At 52.8% G+C, this 15,517-nt stretch overlaps 1 long non-coding RNA gene across 1 annotated transcript; it reads right to left on the reverse strand.

Annotated features, from left to right (window-relative positions):
* Positions 1–5,895: 5,895 nt before the first annotated feature.
* On the reverse strand, positions 5,896–7,566 carry LOC147350998 (uncharacterized). Its single transcript, XR_015146827.1, has 2 exons — positions 7,116–7,566; positions 5,896–6,277 (listed from the first exon to the last, which is right to left on the reverse strand). It is a non-coding gene; the product is annotated as an uncharacterized LOC147350998 (long non-coding RNA).
* Between the last annotated feature and the right edge of the window lie 7,951 nt (positions 7,567–15,517).

A 15,517-nucleotide genomic window follows, 5' to 3' on the forward strand; every position in this document is an offset into this window, starting at 1 on the left:
AATTAGATATACATATTTTGATGAAGGTTTTTCCAAAATAAAAATTGTAATCGAATCTTGCTTGACATTCTTTACACCCACTCGCTCTGATCCAAATTTCCACTGCAGCAGCGGAGTCTGGAAATTATGCATATGGTTGAGGCATGCGAATGGTGCAGGGCCCTTACTGGGCCTCCAGACACTGGAAGGCAGGCTGCCCTTGGGCGGGGCGCTTCCTGCAGCCCTGGGCCTCCAAGCACCCCATAGCGTGAGGCAGTCTTCCCCGGATGCTCAGAGAGACCTCCAAGGCCTCCCGGGGCAGGGCTTCTGACCCACATGCCCTCATTCTACCCATGTCTCTGCTCTCTGGGGCCCCGCCACCTCCAGAAAGAAGTGAGGTCATCTCACAAGCTCAAGGCCAAAGGCTGCCACCACCGTCACCACCCCCCTCCATTCTTACCGATAATCACAATTCCCGGCACTCATTCAGGATCTACTGTGTGCCAGACATTGTGCGCTACAGGCGTGCGTGCTAAGCCGCTTCAGTCGTGTCTGGATCTCTGCAACCCTATGGGCTGGAACCCGCTAGGGTCCTCCGTCTGTGGGATTCTCCAGATAAGAATACTGGAGTGGGTTGCCATGCCCGCCTCCAGGGGATCTGCCCAACAACCTGGGTCTCCTGCACTGGCAGATGGGTTCTTTACCACCAGCGCCACCTGGAAAGCCCTGCGTTCGATATGCATTGCTCCTTACCCACCTGACAGCCCTCTGAAGGAATCGTAAAGAGGAAGAAATCGAGACTTGGAGAAGGTCATTCGCTCCCGCAAGGTTGCACAGCAAGAAGCAGACGCGTCACCATCCTGCATTCTCAATCTTAGCTGAGGCCATGGCAGCCTTTCTGGGACAGTCCCCAAGGAGCTTCAGCTCTCCAGCAGCCCCTGAGAGGGGAGACCCCACAACTGACCTCGATGCTCCACCCCAGCATCAAGCTGTCTCTGCCCTGGAGAGGTTCCCCATGCGAGTTTCCTTTTGTGAGCCTGCCATGTAGACCACATGCAGGCTTGCGTTAAGCCTGTCTCCGGGAGCCCCTCTTCATGGGAAGGACGGATGCTGAAGTTGAAGCTCCAATACTGTGGCCACCTGATGGGGAGAGCCACCTCACTGGAAAAGACCCTGGTGCTGGAACAGACTGAGGGCAGGAGGAGAAGAAGAGTAGACGGCCTGGGAAGGCAAGAGGAGGGAGCCAGCCCTTGTTCCTCCCTTTGCTTCCTGCTTCTCTCCACGTCACCCTGGCGGTGGAGCTGATTATCAGGAGTTGGTTCCAGTTTGCAGTTTTCTTTCTCTGTGCTACCAGAACCAGCCGCTGGTCTTGCGCCCTTTCAGAAGACTCCTGTACCCACTAACCGGTGCCTGCCCCCTCCCCACAGAGCGCTAATCCCAGCTCCTAAATTCGAATAATCCCACCGTCTTGCCATGATCCTCTGCTCCAAGGATGGTGGCTGCTCCCTGCAGTTGCTACTTCCACGAGAGCCTGTACAGCTCTCCAATTTGGCTCATTTGACCAAATCTTTCTATTAAGTTCTCTGTTAAAATGTCTGGGGTCATACGTCATAGATGTTTAACTATAGTTCATTCATTTTTCTCTGCTTCTATTATTCCATTATATGAAGGCACCACATTTTTTTTAACATTTTAAGTAATTATTTGTTGCCATTTTAAAAATGGCTACAAATCAAAATAAAACTGTGCTTTCCCAATGGGTGCGTAGGTAAAGAATCCACCAGCAATGCAGGAGACACAGGAGATGCAGGTTCAATCCCTGGGCTGGGAAGATCCCATGCAGAAGGGCACGCAACCCACTCCAGTATTCTGCCTGGAACATTCCACAGACAGAAGAGCCTGGTGGGCTACATCCATGGGATCACAAAGAGTCAGACACAACTGAGTGTGAACACACAAAAGAAAATAAATCGATCAATAAAATGTCTGGTGCGGTTTCCCTGGCTTGGCTTCCAGCTTTAAACTGGGGAAAGCTGTGCTGAGAAGTGAAGCAACCACATCCATACTGGGGGTGGTGATTGTAACCTGCTGACCTACAGAGTGGGAAGAGAACACCCACAGAAAACCCACAGAGCACCTGCCTGTGCTCACCCAGGGCCCCCTGCCTGTCCACCTGGCTGAAAGCGTGAAGGAGCCAACGGATGGATGGGCAGACAGACTAGCGGATGAAAGAAGAATGATGAGGTATGGGGCACCCCATTGCTTATGGAGCCGAGCACAACGCAGACAGGCTAAAATCACCACGCACGTCTGGCCTCATAATGGTCGAGATGAGAAGCCCATACTCATGACTGTGTTCTTCACTGCCTAGAAAGATCCTTCACCGGAAGCCAAGCAAAAAAGTAAGGGACGAGAGTTCCGAGTCCTCCATCTGGTTCCCAGAGACGTGGTTCCTACTGCCATCTCAGACTCTCCCACAGCTCCTGGACCAATACATTCCCTATTTGCCTAAGCTGATTAAGTGAGGTTTCTAGCTCTGGCAAACAAATGAGTCCTGACTAATACGCTGGCTTCACAGCATCGTGCCCACCCATCCTACCAATACTTCTCTATTTTCCTACAGAAAAATGGCTCGTCAACAGAACCTGTTGAGCTCTTTGTAAAGATACAGATTCCTGGGTCTCGTCCCACACTTACTGACCCGGGATCTCTGGCGATGGGTCCAGGCTTCTGTCTAAGGCTCCTAGCACTCCCGATGAGCACACTGTGCCCAACTTGCAACATGCCATCGCCATATCCTCCTGGCTCATGACTGAGGGCAAACGGCTCTGGGGAATTTCCCTCTGGCTGGGGACCAGACTGTAAGAAGGGCCTCGCAGGGCACGAACAGCAGAAAACCAGGTCAGCAAGAGCTCTCAAGCTGCCCTTCCTCTGATGTGTTTTTCAGAAATCAGGGTGTTTTCACCAGAGAAAGAGCTAATCCGCGAGGGACATGCTAACTGTCTTGACGGTGTGAAAGCTGTCGTGTGGAAGAGGAACAGATTGACTTTGCAGCGCTCCAGAGGGCAGGCCTTCAACCAAGGGCATCCGGGGGGCAGATTTTAGCTAAGCAAAGGGAAGAACTTTCCAACAATTACAGCTGCCTCCGTCGTGGAAGGGCTGCCCCAGAAGGCAGTGAGTGAGCTCCCCATCTCGGCAGTGTGCACGCCTCAGTAGATCACCATATGTCAGCTGCCGTGGCCAAGATTGCTGCGCTGGACGGAAGGTTACGTGTGCTGCCCTTCTCCTGCCAAGTCTCTCCACTTCTACAGCGTGGTCTGGGGACAAAAGAGGCCACGCAGGCTGGAGGCACTGAGCAGCCAGAAGGGACGAGATGAGCGCAGGGCTGCTGGAAGGACTTGTGTGAAGAACTAAATTCCTGCTGAAGACCGAGATGGGCTGCCTAGGAACTGATTAAGGGCTGTCACTAAAGTCAGGGAATTTTCCACTGCCTCAGTTTCATTTTACTATGGCATCATGACTGTGAATTACTTTTATAAAGAAGAAAAAATCCCAGATATTTCCTTTTTGAAAAAATAATAAAGATGGTAAACCAGCCAAGCCCTATGAATAATGCTCATGGAGGTAGATATAAACACTAGAGGAGGAGGTGGAGGAACGGGCTAGCGCATCAGGAAAAGCAGAGTCAGGTGTCCAAATGCCACACTCTTCTGTCTCTCTCAGTCCTGCCCTCTTGATGCTAAATGTCAGAAGGACCAAGATTACCTGAGGGTGTCTTCACCCAAGGCACCTCAACCTTTTTCATACCCAGGGGTCTCTAAATACTTTGTTACTTTGTTTCCATAGCAGGAAAAAAGACAAAGCCTAAGTACCCTATCAGCAACCAGAGTAGGGGAGGGCCACGGGAAAGAGACGTTTGAAAGAGGACGTGTGACTTTAATTTTGCAGGAGGAGAGCGTGGGAGACCAAGCGTGTGTACCACAGTCCCCACTGTTCGAGAGAATAGGACCATGCAGACGGCAAGTGACAGAAACTAATCTTGACTCGTTTCAGCAAAAGGGGAGTTGTTTGGCTCTCGTAGCTCAGAGGATTCCAGGATAGCTCACAGACTGAAAGGAAAGACTGCAGGAACTGGGAGGTCGGGACATATACGACCTGTCTCCACCTATATCTCCATCTTCGCCTGCGTCTCTCTCTTCTCCCACCAACCTCCAAGGGATTTTCATCTTTGCTATCTCAACTGCAGGGGGGCTGTCTCCAACAAGGTGGTGAAGACAGCCACCAGACACGGCACGTTTATGACTTCTCACGAGAGCATCCTGAGCAAGAAACGTCGCCTTTGCTCTGGACCCATGGACCAATCCCAAAAAAGGATTTTGATTGGTCGTGGCTTGGACTAATCACGTTTGCCCAGGGGAGGTGCTTTCCGATTGGTCAGACATGGGTCATGTGACTGTCCACAGGGGCTCAAGAGCCGTGAGGTACATTAGTAGAGAGACCCGTAGCAGGCCTGAGTTTACCTCTGGGAGGGTGGGGGAAGGTAGGAAGAACTGGGGCTTGGGAGGGTGATGGAGGAGAAAGTGAAAGTGGAAATCGCTCAGTCATGTCCGATTCTGCGACCCCATTGACTATACAGTCCATGGAATTCACCAGGCCAGAATACTGCAGTGGGTAGCCTTTCCCCTCTCCAGGGGCTCTTCCCAACCCAGGGATTGAAGCCCGGTCTCCTGCATTGCAGGCGGATTCTTTACCAGCTGAGCCACAAGGGAAGCCCGATAGGGGAGAAGCTTGAAGCAAAGAGGAGGGAAAGTCCCTGGAGGCTGATGGTCAGGGTGGCCTTCCCACCAGAAAGGCCTTGTTGATGCACTGGATGGTGGTTCTAACTTAAGTATGTGGAAGGGTCAGTCCAGCTGGTACCTTCAGAGGGTGGACCCCAGGGAGATTCTCAGGGCTGGAGAAAGGCGGCTCAAGATCTACCCCGTACACATACAGACACACATACCCACACGTACTCTCACACACAGACACACTTTCACACTCACGCACTCTCACTCGGGCCCCCTGAGAGCATCCCCAGGCTCCACAAGGGGCGCAGGAGCCACCTGGCTGGAGCCTGCTCCTGGCTGGGAAGGGCTCAGAGAGTGTTCTCGCCACGCCCCTGCAGACGGGATCACCTTAGCCTGTCTGTCCCCGTGGCTAAGATTCTGTCCTGTTTCCAAGCCTCTGGGGGAAATTGCCATTTCCAGGGTCGCAAAGGAGGAGTGAGAGGAGCAGGTGATCTTTGCATTGTGCCGGCGGGCAGGGGCGGCATCCGGTGGTGAGCAAGAGTGGGCCGACACGTCTGTGTTGCAGGGGCAGAGCTGAGCCGTGGGTCTTCACACCCTGACTCTGTCCCTCACCTGGGCAGGGGAGGCCTGGGAAACCCAGACACCAAGGCCCTCTGCATCCGTGGCGTTTTCTCCCTCAGCCCAACTCTTCATCCAGCCCGAGCCCCCTGCAGGGTCCTCGCCACCCTCACTCCCAGGCAGACCCCCATGCCTTTGCCCACACTGATCCCTCATGCCCTTCTTCTCTATTCACTCAACAAAACCTTCTCTCTAGTCAGCTCTTAATGAAGCCCCCTGCAAACTCCAGTCCTTAACCACATCCCCTGTGCACTCCCTCATCTGCCCTGTGGTACCCAGTCTGCTCAGCCAGACCCACGTCCTCAAGAGCACCAACTGTGTGCGCCGCACCCCTGCAGCCCCGGGGACAGCACACAGTAGGGGTTCAGGGTGAGGCCAATCATGTGACCTGTTCCCTTGTCTCCTCTGGGACTATGTCAGCTCTTGGTCTCCGTCCAGAATACCCACTTCTCCTCCCAGGAGGCCACCCCTCTTCTGTTAGTTGATATTTATGGGTAATAAGCCAAGCATATCAAAACCGGAGGTGAAATGCCTCTTCAAATAAATACGCTCCTCAACAAGTCCAGCCAGCCAGCCAGCATGGGCGTTGTTGGCAGCCGGGGAAGTGCAGGGGCGAAGGCGGGAGAGGGAGGAGAGGGTGCCCCTCTCCCTAGGACACTGAGGGAGGGGAGTGGGGTGCGCCACTCCACTGGGGGGCCGTCGGGGAGAGTGGAAGTGGAACCCATCACTTCTAGGCCTTGGCAGCCGGGAAGAAGTGGGTCACGTTAGAGGCTGGCTCTCAATGGCGAAGATGACAGCTCAGAGCGGATGTTCCTCCAAAGTGGGGAGGGTGAGGAATCAAGGCCGCAGAAGTCAGCAAAGCTTCCTTCTGCATCGCTCCGGCTGGGATGTCCCTGGGAAATGAGAGAGGCCGGTGCTGGAGCACAGGAGGCCCCAGGACATGGACGGGGCCCTCTCTGTGAGCGAGGGCTCAACAGGTCATCAGGTCCAGCCCCCTGCTTCTTCACTGACCCGTCACTCAACCCACCCTCAGGGTACAGCAACCTCTCCAGGTCCACTCAGGTGGGGTGGGGTGTCACTGGACCCAACCTGAGGAATGGAAAATCACTCTCGTTCCAACATCCACTCCCTCCCGTGAGGGTTTCAGCCCGCGTCTACATCCACAGTTGAGTCCTCCTCTGTGGGGGGGTCCACATGGGCCAGGCCACGCAGCTCACGTCCCCCGCACACGCTCTCGGGCCTGGAGGAGGTAAAGGTGCCCCTGAACTCACAACACTCGTGCACACACACTCGAACCGCTCCTTTGGATCCAGCTTTCCACACGCATGGCCGCTCAGAGGCACAAAACTACCCCACGCTCATTCATGGCCACAGTTTTCAGGAAAAGCTGGGGATATGTTTCAGAGGCTGCAACAACACTGAGAAGAGAGAGGAGCCCTTACCTCACCTCCCTTGAGCTGCTTCTCAAGGACCCACAAGCCCCGTCTTTTCAAGCTCTTACTCCTCACCCTGTACATTGCATTTAACTGGGAGCTTTTAAACCATCGTAAGCCCAGTCTGTGCCCCAGACCAATTAAAGCAGCATCTCTGGGAGTGGGACCTGGGCATCTGTGTTTTGTAAAAGCTCCCCAGGTGATTCCAGCATGCAGCCCCATCTGAGAACACTGAGGGGCACCCATGGGCCCAGGAACCAGGGAATCTGGGGCTGCCGAGTCCTTGCCCAAAACCCACCTCAGGATACAGAAGGAAGATTTTAGCCAAAGAGGTCAGAGCAGCATCTCCCTTTGACCTCCCTGCTTCAGAGGGTCAGAGAGGAGCCCCCTGGGATAGGGAGGTAATGGCTGGGGGGAGGAAATGGACAGGGGACAAGAGGCAGCCAGGCTGGGGGACAGGTGGCCTCTAAATCAGGAGCACCGGGCCACAAAATACAGTCAGGGCCACTTAGGCCCCAACTCCATCCACTCCACCGCTGGGGATTGATACTCTCAGAAGTATGCTCAGGCTGCATCAGCATCAACTCCTTTGCATGTCTGCTATCTGTACACGCGTCCCTGTTGGGCTGCCTCCCAACTGGGCCAGGGAAGCCAGGTGCCAGGATCTGGGTCTTTGTCTGTTTTCTGAAGATGAAGTTCTTAGCTCAGCCAGCAGCCTGCGGGTCCCCGTCTCATCTCTTTCGGTTTGCCTAGTCCGCGAGATGGAAATGAGAGAGAGGAGGCAAGGCTGTGATCCACGGAAGGCATGCCAGGAAGATAGACAACCCAAATGGCAACCCACTCCAGTGTTCTTGCCTTGAGAATCCCAGGGACAGAGGAGCCTGATGGGCTGCCGTCTATGGGGTCGCGCAGAGTCTGACACAACTGAAGCGACTTAGCAGCAGCAGCAGCAGCAGAGCAACCAAAGCTGAGCTCTCTCCGGGTCAGAAAAAAAAAAAAAAAGCGGATGTGGGTGAGTGACCGTGGAGGGAAGAACAAATGTCTCTTTCTCCATTTAAGATCAAGGCTGCATGAGGCGTTTTGCTGATTTCACCCTTCCAGCTGGAACAGTGGTTCTCAGATGGGGCTGCACACTGGGATCACCTGGGGAGCTTTTACGAAACACAGATGCCCAGGCCCCACCCCCAGAGATGCTGCTTTAATTGGTCTGGGGCACAGCCTGGGCTCACGATGGTTTAAAAGCTCCCTGGGTAAACGTAACGTGCAGTCAAGACAGAGGCCACTGAGCTGCAAAGAGCCTTGAGAAATCATCTAGGCCAGTGCTTCTCAAATTGTAATATACATTCCAATCATCCTGTTAAAATGCACATTTTGATTAGACCCGAGGTGAGGCCCAAGAGTCCGAATCCCTAACAAGCTCCCAGGCGATGCTGATCCTACTGGTTCCCAGGCCCACACTTTGAGGAGCAAGGATTTAGGCCGGTGGTTCTCCAAGTGTGGAACCTAAGACCACAACATCAATGTCATCTGGGAACTTGTTAGAGATGCCTGGGTCAGAAACTCTGGGGGGTGGGGCCCAAAGGCATGCTTTTTCTTTTTAAAATTTATAACTTTATTTTTATTTCTGGTTGTGCTGGGCCTTCATTCCTGTGGACAGGCTTCTAGTTGCGGCGAGTGGGCATCTCCTCTCTTGTTAGAGCACTGGCTCCAGGGCGCCCAGCTTTCAGTGTCTGTGGCACAGGGGCTCAGTTGCCCATGTGAGATCTTCCTGGACCAGGGATCAAACCAGCGTCCCCTGCATTGCAAGGTGAATTCTTAGCCACTGGACCACCAGGGAAGCCCTGAAGGCATGTTTAAGGCATGTCCCAGGTCTACATAATTCCTTCAGAAGAGCCCTCTTGGACACAGCTCCCCTCCTGGTTCAGCCAAGTGAGTGTTTAGGGGTGAGAACGAGTGTGGAGGAATTAATGAGTCCATATGTCAATTTCTGGCAGCGAATAAACGCACTGGGTAAACGCACAAATGCCTGGTTTTCAGACCCCAGGGGAGAAGGGAAAAAAAAAAAACACACAACACCTGAAAACACACCAGAAATGGAGAGACGAAATTCAATTCCAAACTAAAAATACACATTATTTATCATTATCTAGAAGGAGATCGGGAGAAGGCCATTAGCAAGTATTTTTCTGGCGGGCGCTGCTCTCAGCAGCACGAGCAGCGAGCCAGAAGGGCCGTTGCCCTACATTCCCTTTTGTTGCAGTTACGAGGCAGCAACTCCGGTGCACAGAAGGCCCCTCACTGCTTCCTCCCACCAGAAATGATTTTCCATTATCTGGTGCCTAGTGGGGAGGGCATCAGGGCTCAGGAAGTGCCAGCTTCCTAAGGGGCAAGGCCATCTCCATCTCCCGAGGGAAGAACCAAAAACCCATTGTAAAAACAAACACAAAATCAAAGACAGGCATCCCCTGCGGTGGGTGTCTGGGATTAGGGATGGAATACCCTGCTGGCACTTTTCTAAATAAGCCTGGCATCATGCATGTGCCCAGGCAGCTCCAGGAGCTTGGCTTTGGCAGGAAGGAGGGAGGGTCTTTGGGAGTAACTGGGCCGTGACTGCCCACGCCCATCCCCTTCCTGGGATTCAGGGAAGCCTTGCAGAAGAATGTGGGCAAGTTGCCCTGGAGCCCATGGGGCCAGGAAGATGTGAATCTGATTAACCCTGAGAAGCAGGGGAAGGACCCAGAGGGGAGGCAGCCAGGTTTGTGAACAGAAGAATAAAGCTGAACTGTGGGGCTTCCCTGGTGGTCCAGTGGTTAAGATTTCGCCTTCCAATGCGGGTTCCATCCCCAGTCAGGGAGCTAAGCTCCCACATGCCTCACAGCCAAAGAACAGGAAGTAGAAGCAATATTGTAACTAATTCAATAGAGACTTCTTTTAAATGGTCCACATCAAAAAAAAAAAAACCTTTAAAAAATAACAAAGGAAATCAACCCTGAATAATCATTGGAAGGACTGATGCCACCTGATGCAAAGACCCAGCTCATTGAAAAAGGCCCTGATGCTGGGAAAGATTGAGGGCAGGAGAAGGGGACAACAGAGGATGAGATGGTTGGATGGCATCACCGACTCAATGGACATGAGTTTGAGCAAGCTCTGGGAGATGGTGAAGGACAGACAAGCCTGGCGTGCTGCAGTTTACAGGGTCACAAAGAGCCGAACAGAACTTAGCAACTGAACAACAGCAATATTTAAAAAAAAAAAAAAGCTAAATAGTAATAGGACAAGACTGAGTGATAAAAGGAAGGGAAGACAAAGGGCCAAATAACATGGGTGGCCAGCAGTCAACAAGGGCTGCTTCTGCTCCTAGAAAAATCAACATTGTAAAGCAAATGCTGTTCTTAGTTGCTTAGCGGTGCCTGACTCTTTGTGACCCTATGGACTGCAGCCCACCAGGCTCCTCTGTCCATGGGGACTCTCCAGGGAAGAAAGAGTGGGTTGCCATGCCCTCTTCCAGGGGATCCTACCAACCCAGGGATCGAACCCAGGTCTCCTGCCTTGCCCGCGGATTCTTAAATGACTGAGCCATCAGGGAAGCCCTTAAAGCAAATATTCTTCAACTGAAAAAAAAAAATTCCTTAAAAAAAAGTATTGGCACTAAAAAACAACAACAAAAAAATCAAGCCATATCTGCCATCAGGGAAACAGTCCATCTGGGAAAAGAGAGCGCAAATTCTCTACAGAACCTGAGTTAGGAGGCCAGCGATCCAAGTTCCCCGTCCCTGGGCCCACCATTGAGAAGGTTAGAGGCAACTGCTTGTCTCCCCACCAAGGAATAAAAGAGTGGGTTTTAAGTGGGAACGTTTGAGCTTGAGTCTGACTGCTCACCGCTCTGTGCCTCATTTTCCTGTCAGTGAAACAGGGGGGCGGCAACAGGACTTCCACACCGGGTTTGTCAGGCCTTGCGGAGGGAGCCTGGCGCAGACAGGGCACCTAACACGGGAGGCGGAGCTGAGCCTGTGCGAGCCCCTCCCACCCCACGGCCCCTCCCTCTCCCGAGTCTCAGTGCTTCCTGTGGAGGGGCCTCTTCTTTCCCTTCTGTCCTGGTAGAGGGAGGAGAGAAATGGTCAAAAGACGGGAGAAGCAGGGGAGGAGGAAGGAGAGGGTGCAGGCAGAGAGGGCCGGCCGCAGACTGAGGCCCCGGAGAGGCTGGGCACAGCCCCCAGAGGCCATGCCCCCTGCCCGCCCGGGGCATGGCCCCAGGTCACTGCTGGCATCCCTCCTCCTGCCTCTCCCCCCTGCAGAAGTGTATATGCTCAAACTCTCTCCCAGGTCCCGGGAAACAAAACCCTTGGGCAATGAGGAAGTCCAGCCCCGGCTGGGCTGGTGCAGATTTGCTGGGCAGGGAGCTACCTAAAGTGAGAGGACTCCAAGCCTCAAATTCCAGTTTGAGGACTTCCCTGGTGATGCTGTGGTTAAGACCCTGCGCTTCCAATGCAGGGGTTGCCTTGGTCCCTGATCAGGGAACTAAGACCCCACATGCCTTGCTGCTGCTGCTAAGTCGCTTCAGTAGTGTCCGACTCTGTGCGACCCCATAGACAGCAGCCCACCAGGCTCCTCTGTCCCTGGGATTCTCCAGGCAAGAACACTGGAGAGGGTTGCCATTTCCTTCTCCAATGCATGGAAGTGAAAAGTGAAAGTGAAGTGGCTCACTCGTGTCAGACTCTTATCGACCCCATGGACTGCAACCTACCAGGCTCCTCCGTCCATGGGATTTTCCAGGCAAGAGTACTGGAGTGGGTTGCCAATGCCTTGAGGCATGGCCAAAAAAATAGAAATAAACAAAATAACCATAAGTATACCGCAAAGAGTCAGACACGACTGAGAGACTGAACTGAACTGAACTGATAATAACAATTTTTTTTAATAAATTGGAACATCTTTTTAAAAAGTTCCTGTCCAGCTATGCAAACCACTTCCTTGCTTATCCACGCCTTCACCCAGCACCCTTAAGCACCGGCCGTGTGCCTGGCACTGGGGACACACTGAGGAGAGAGGATTTCTGTCCCCGAGTGCAGCTTGCTGATCTGCTGTGGATGGGCACGTTCGCTCTTTAGTAGGGACCGGGAGCACCCCAGCCATTGAGAGGTGAGGACACCCGGCTCCCGGAGCTGCCACAACCTGGAATGACCCCCTCCAAGCCCCCACCATGCAGGCTCTGTTTCTCCTCCACTTCTTTCCATGACGTCTGACAGTCTGGCTGTTCCTGGGCCCCTCGGGGTCTCTGCTTTCCTAGTGCTGCGTCCATCCATAAACACCATTACGTGAAATAGCCCTAGTGAGTCTCTGGGCCTGACAGCCTCACAAACCTCTTATGGGCTGCAGGTCAATTCCTTAAAACGCCGTTATAAAGACAAAATGAAAACCACTCAACAAAAACTGAAGAGTTGAAGGCAGCAAGTAAATCCAGCAAATGGACCGTTTGGCATCCTGGCCGGAGAGTGAATTGGATTTCAGGCAGTTGGGCTGCCCTCACCCCTCCGGTCCCACCTGAGCCCCCGTGTTGCCCCTGGGATGCCCTGGGCAGATTCGGGAGCTGGTGCAGCCCTCCACAGGCCATGGGTGTCCTCCTGTCCCAGCATGACCCTGCAGCCCAGTGGCTCCTATCCGGTCTCTAACTGGTTCCCCAGCAACTTCTTCATCCCAGCTGTAGATTACACCCAACATTAAGGTCACCAGAGTCACTCAGAAGAGAGGCTGGTGCTTCCCAGAGAGGAGAGGAGACAGAGCCCCCTGAGAGGGAGCCTGCTATACTGTCCCCTGGCAGGGACAGCACCACCTCTGCCCAGCAAAGCCCCTGGAAAAACGCCTACCCATTACCAGCTCTTCCTTCCTCCTGGTACAACCGGGGCTGCCGGGCTGATGGTTGGAGGTAACAAGCTGAGATCCAACCGCACGTCCAGAGCTCTTTCTATGTGATGACAATCACTGTTCTGTGAATTATGTTGTTTTAAAAGGACACTTGGAGGACTTCCTGGTAGTCCAGGGGTGAGGAAGCTGCCTGCGGGTGCCTGGGACACGGGTTCTATATCTGGTCCAGGAAGATTCCACAAGCTGCGGGGCAACCAAGCCGGAGCACGGCAACTGAAGAGTCCAAGCACTGCAGTGGGAGATTCCGCGTGATGCAACAAGGATCCCACATGCCGCAACTAAGACCCAAGGCAGATGAATAAGTGAACAGACAAATAAATCAATATTTAAAATAGCACACCGATACCTACTATTCTTCTTCACTATTAATCCCGGGGCTCCCTAGGCACCAGTCAACTGGTGTCACCAATAATTGGCAAATATTGTTCAGTCGCTCAGTCGTGTCTGACTCTTTGTGACCCCATGGACGGCAGCACACCAGACCTCCTTGTCCATCACCATCTCCGGGAGCTTGCTCAAACGCATGTCCATTGAGTTGGTGATGCCATCTAACTGTCTCATCCTCTGTCACCCCCTTCTCCGCCTGCCTTCAATCTTTCCCAGCATCAGGGTCTTTTCCAGTGAGTCGGCTCTTGGCATCAGATGGCCTCAGCATCAGTCCTTCCAATGAATATTCAGGGTTGATTTCCTTGAACACCAATCATTCATTTCTGCCTTCCTGAGCTCCAACTCTGAGGGGCAGGAGGGACACAGAACCCTAGGATGGCCCAGACCTCTGGGAACCACAAGGTTGACCCCCACCTACCATCACCAGGGTCCCGCTTCCACCTCGCCATTAGACCTCCTTTTACTGAGGGTGAAGGTAGCTGCCTTGGTGCTGAGCGTAATGGAAATTTTCAGCTCTTCAGATCTTGTTTAGCCTATCTTTAGAGAGGTGGATGCTGTCAGCTCTCTTGACAGTCTCTCTGTGATGGTTCATTTCATGTGACAACTTGACGGGGTGAAGGGGTACCCCAGTAGCTGGTGAAACATTATTTCTGGGTGCGTCTGTGTGGGTATTTCTGGAAGAGATTAATGTTTGGTTCAGCAGACGGAGTAAAGCGATCCGCCCTTCCCAGTATGGACAGGTATCATGGAGGCTTTGAGGACCCAAATGGAACAAAGTGAAGGAAGGGTGGGTTCCCTCTCTCCGTTCTGAAGCTGGGCCATCCTTCTTCCCTCCCTCCCCCTCCACCCTGCCCCCTGCCCCCAGCAACCTTGGACACGAGAGCTCTCAATTCTTGGGCTTTTGATCTGGGACTGACTGAATTATACCAGCTTGCAGACGGCATGGCAGGTCATGAAACTTCTCATCTTCCATAACCTCAGAAGCCAATGCATATAAATCTCTCTTTTTTTTTTTTCGGCCGCACCACTCAGCTTGCAGATTCCCTGAGAAGGAATTGAACCTGTGCCCCCTGCACTGGAAACTTAAGTCCGGTCTTAACCACCGGACCACCAGAGAAGTCCTTATGTCTCTGTTACATCTGTGTGTGTTCTGTTCTGTTTCTCCGGAGAGTCCTGAATAATTCATCTCATACCTTCTCCCTTCCTTCATCGTATCTTCCACGTACTCCTGTTTTATTAACCCCTATGACTTTTCCTTCCTAGCTGCCTTAAAAAAAAAAATAAAACTTTATTGAAGTATAACTTAAATATCACAAAATTCACCAAATGACTTGCTTGGTCCAGACCTCCCACCTGAGTCGCAGGGACCTCACTCGTCAACTTGGCCCCTCCTCTGCGTCTCCTCCCACCGCGGACAGCATCGTCACTCACCCAGTGCCCACGCCAGGTTCCTCTGAAGGGGACAGGCCTAAGATCCAGACCCGGCTCTCGGGCTCCACTTGGCAAGGCCGCCGCCGTCACTCTAAGCTGGTTCCTGCGGCACCTCCACCTGGTCTTCCTTCCTGCCATCTTGGCCACCCACTACCCCGTGTGGCCATCAACAGCGTCTAAAACACATGTCTGATCACACCACCCCCTGCTGAAAATCCTTCAGTGTCCCCACTCATCGGAGTTAAAACCAGTCCCCTTCTTGGGGTTTCATAAGGTAAGGTTGCCAGCTTTGCTGATGTTTAGTTCAGTTCAGTCACTCAGTCGTGTCCAACCCTTTGCAGTTCCGTGGACTGTAGCACGCCAGGCTTCCCTGTTCATCATCAACTCCTGGAGTTTGCTCAGACTCATATCCATTGAGTCGGTGATGCCATCCAACCATCTCATCCTCCGTCAACCCCTTCTCCTCCTGCCTTCAATCTTTCCCAGCATCAGGGTCTTTTCCAATGACCCTGAGGACCTTACAATGCAATGAATATGGGTGGTTCCGGCCCCTGTCACAAGCATACCAGCCCAGACCCTTAATTAGAAAGGGGAAAACTCAGAAAGGATTCAGAGGAGCCATCTGTTCTCTTTCGTATTATCCCAGTTGGCCTTTGGGGTCTATTTCTGAATTGAATGGGCAGATGGGTGGTTTGGGCCTTGACTCATCCCAGGCTTCAAAGACAAACGGAACAAGCCTCTGGGACCATCATCTCCTGCATCATTTACTGATCCACACACATCCACACTTTGGGACAGACAGGCATCCCACCATCGCCTCTCCAATGGGTTTTAAAAAAAAAAAAAAAAAGGTAATTCCATCTATTTACAAGATAGGATTGTAGTTTTGCAGAATCCTCCCGGGGATTTCCCCTCTTGGGGAAACATTCATTTAGTTTCATCCTTATCAGAGCCTTC

The sequence above is a fragment of the Bos grunniens genome, chromosome 19 (genome assembly GCF_055505025.1).
Source record: "Bos grunniens cultivar Pamir isolate PY7600 chromosome 19, Bosgru_T2T1.0, whole genome shotgun sequence".
In the NCBI taxonomy this organism is placed as follows: domain Eukaryota; kingdom Metazoa; phylum Chordata; class Mammalia; order Artiodactyla; family Bovidae; genus Bos; species Bos grunniens.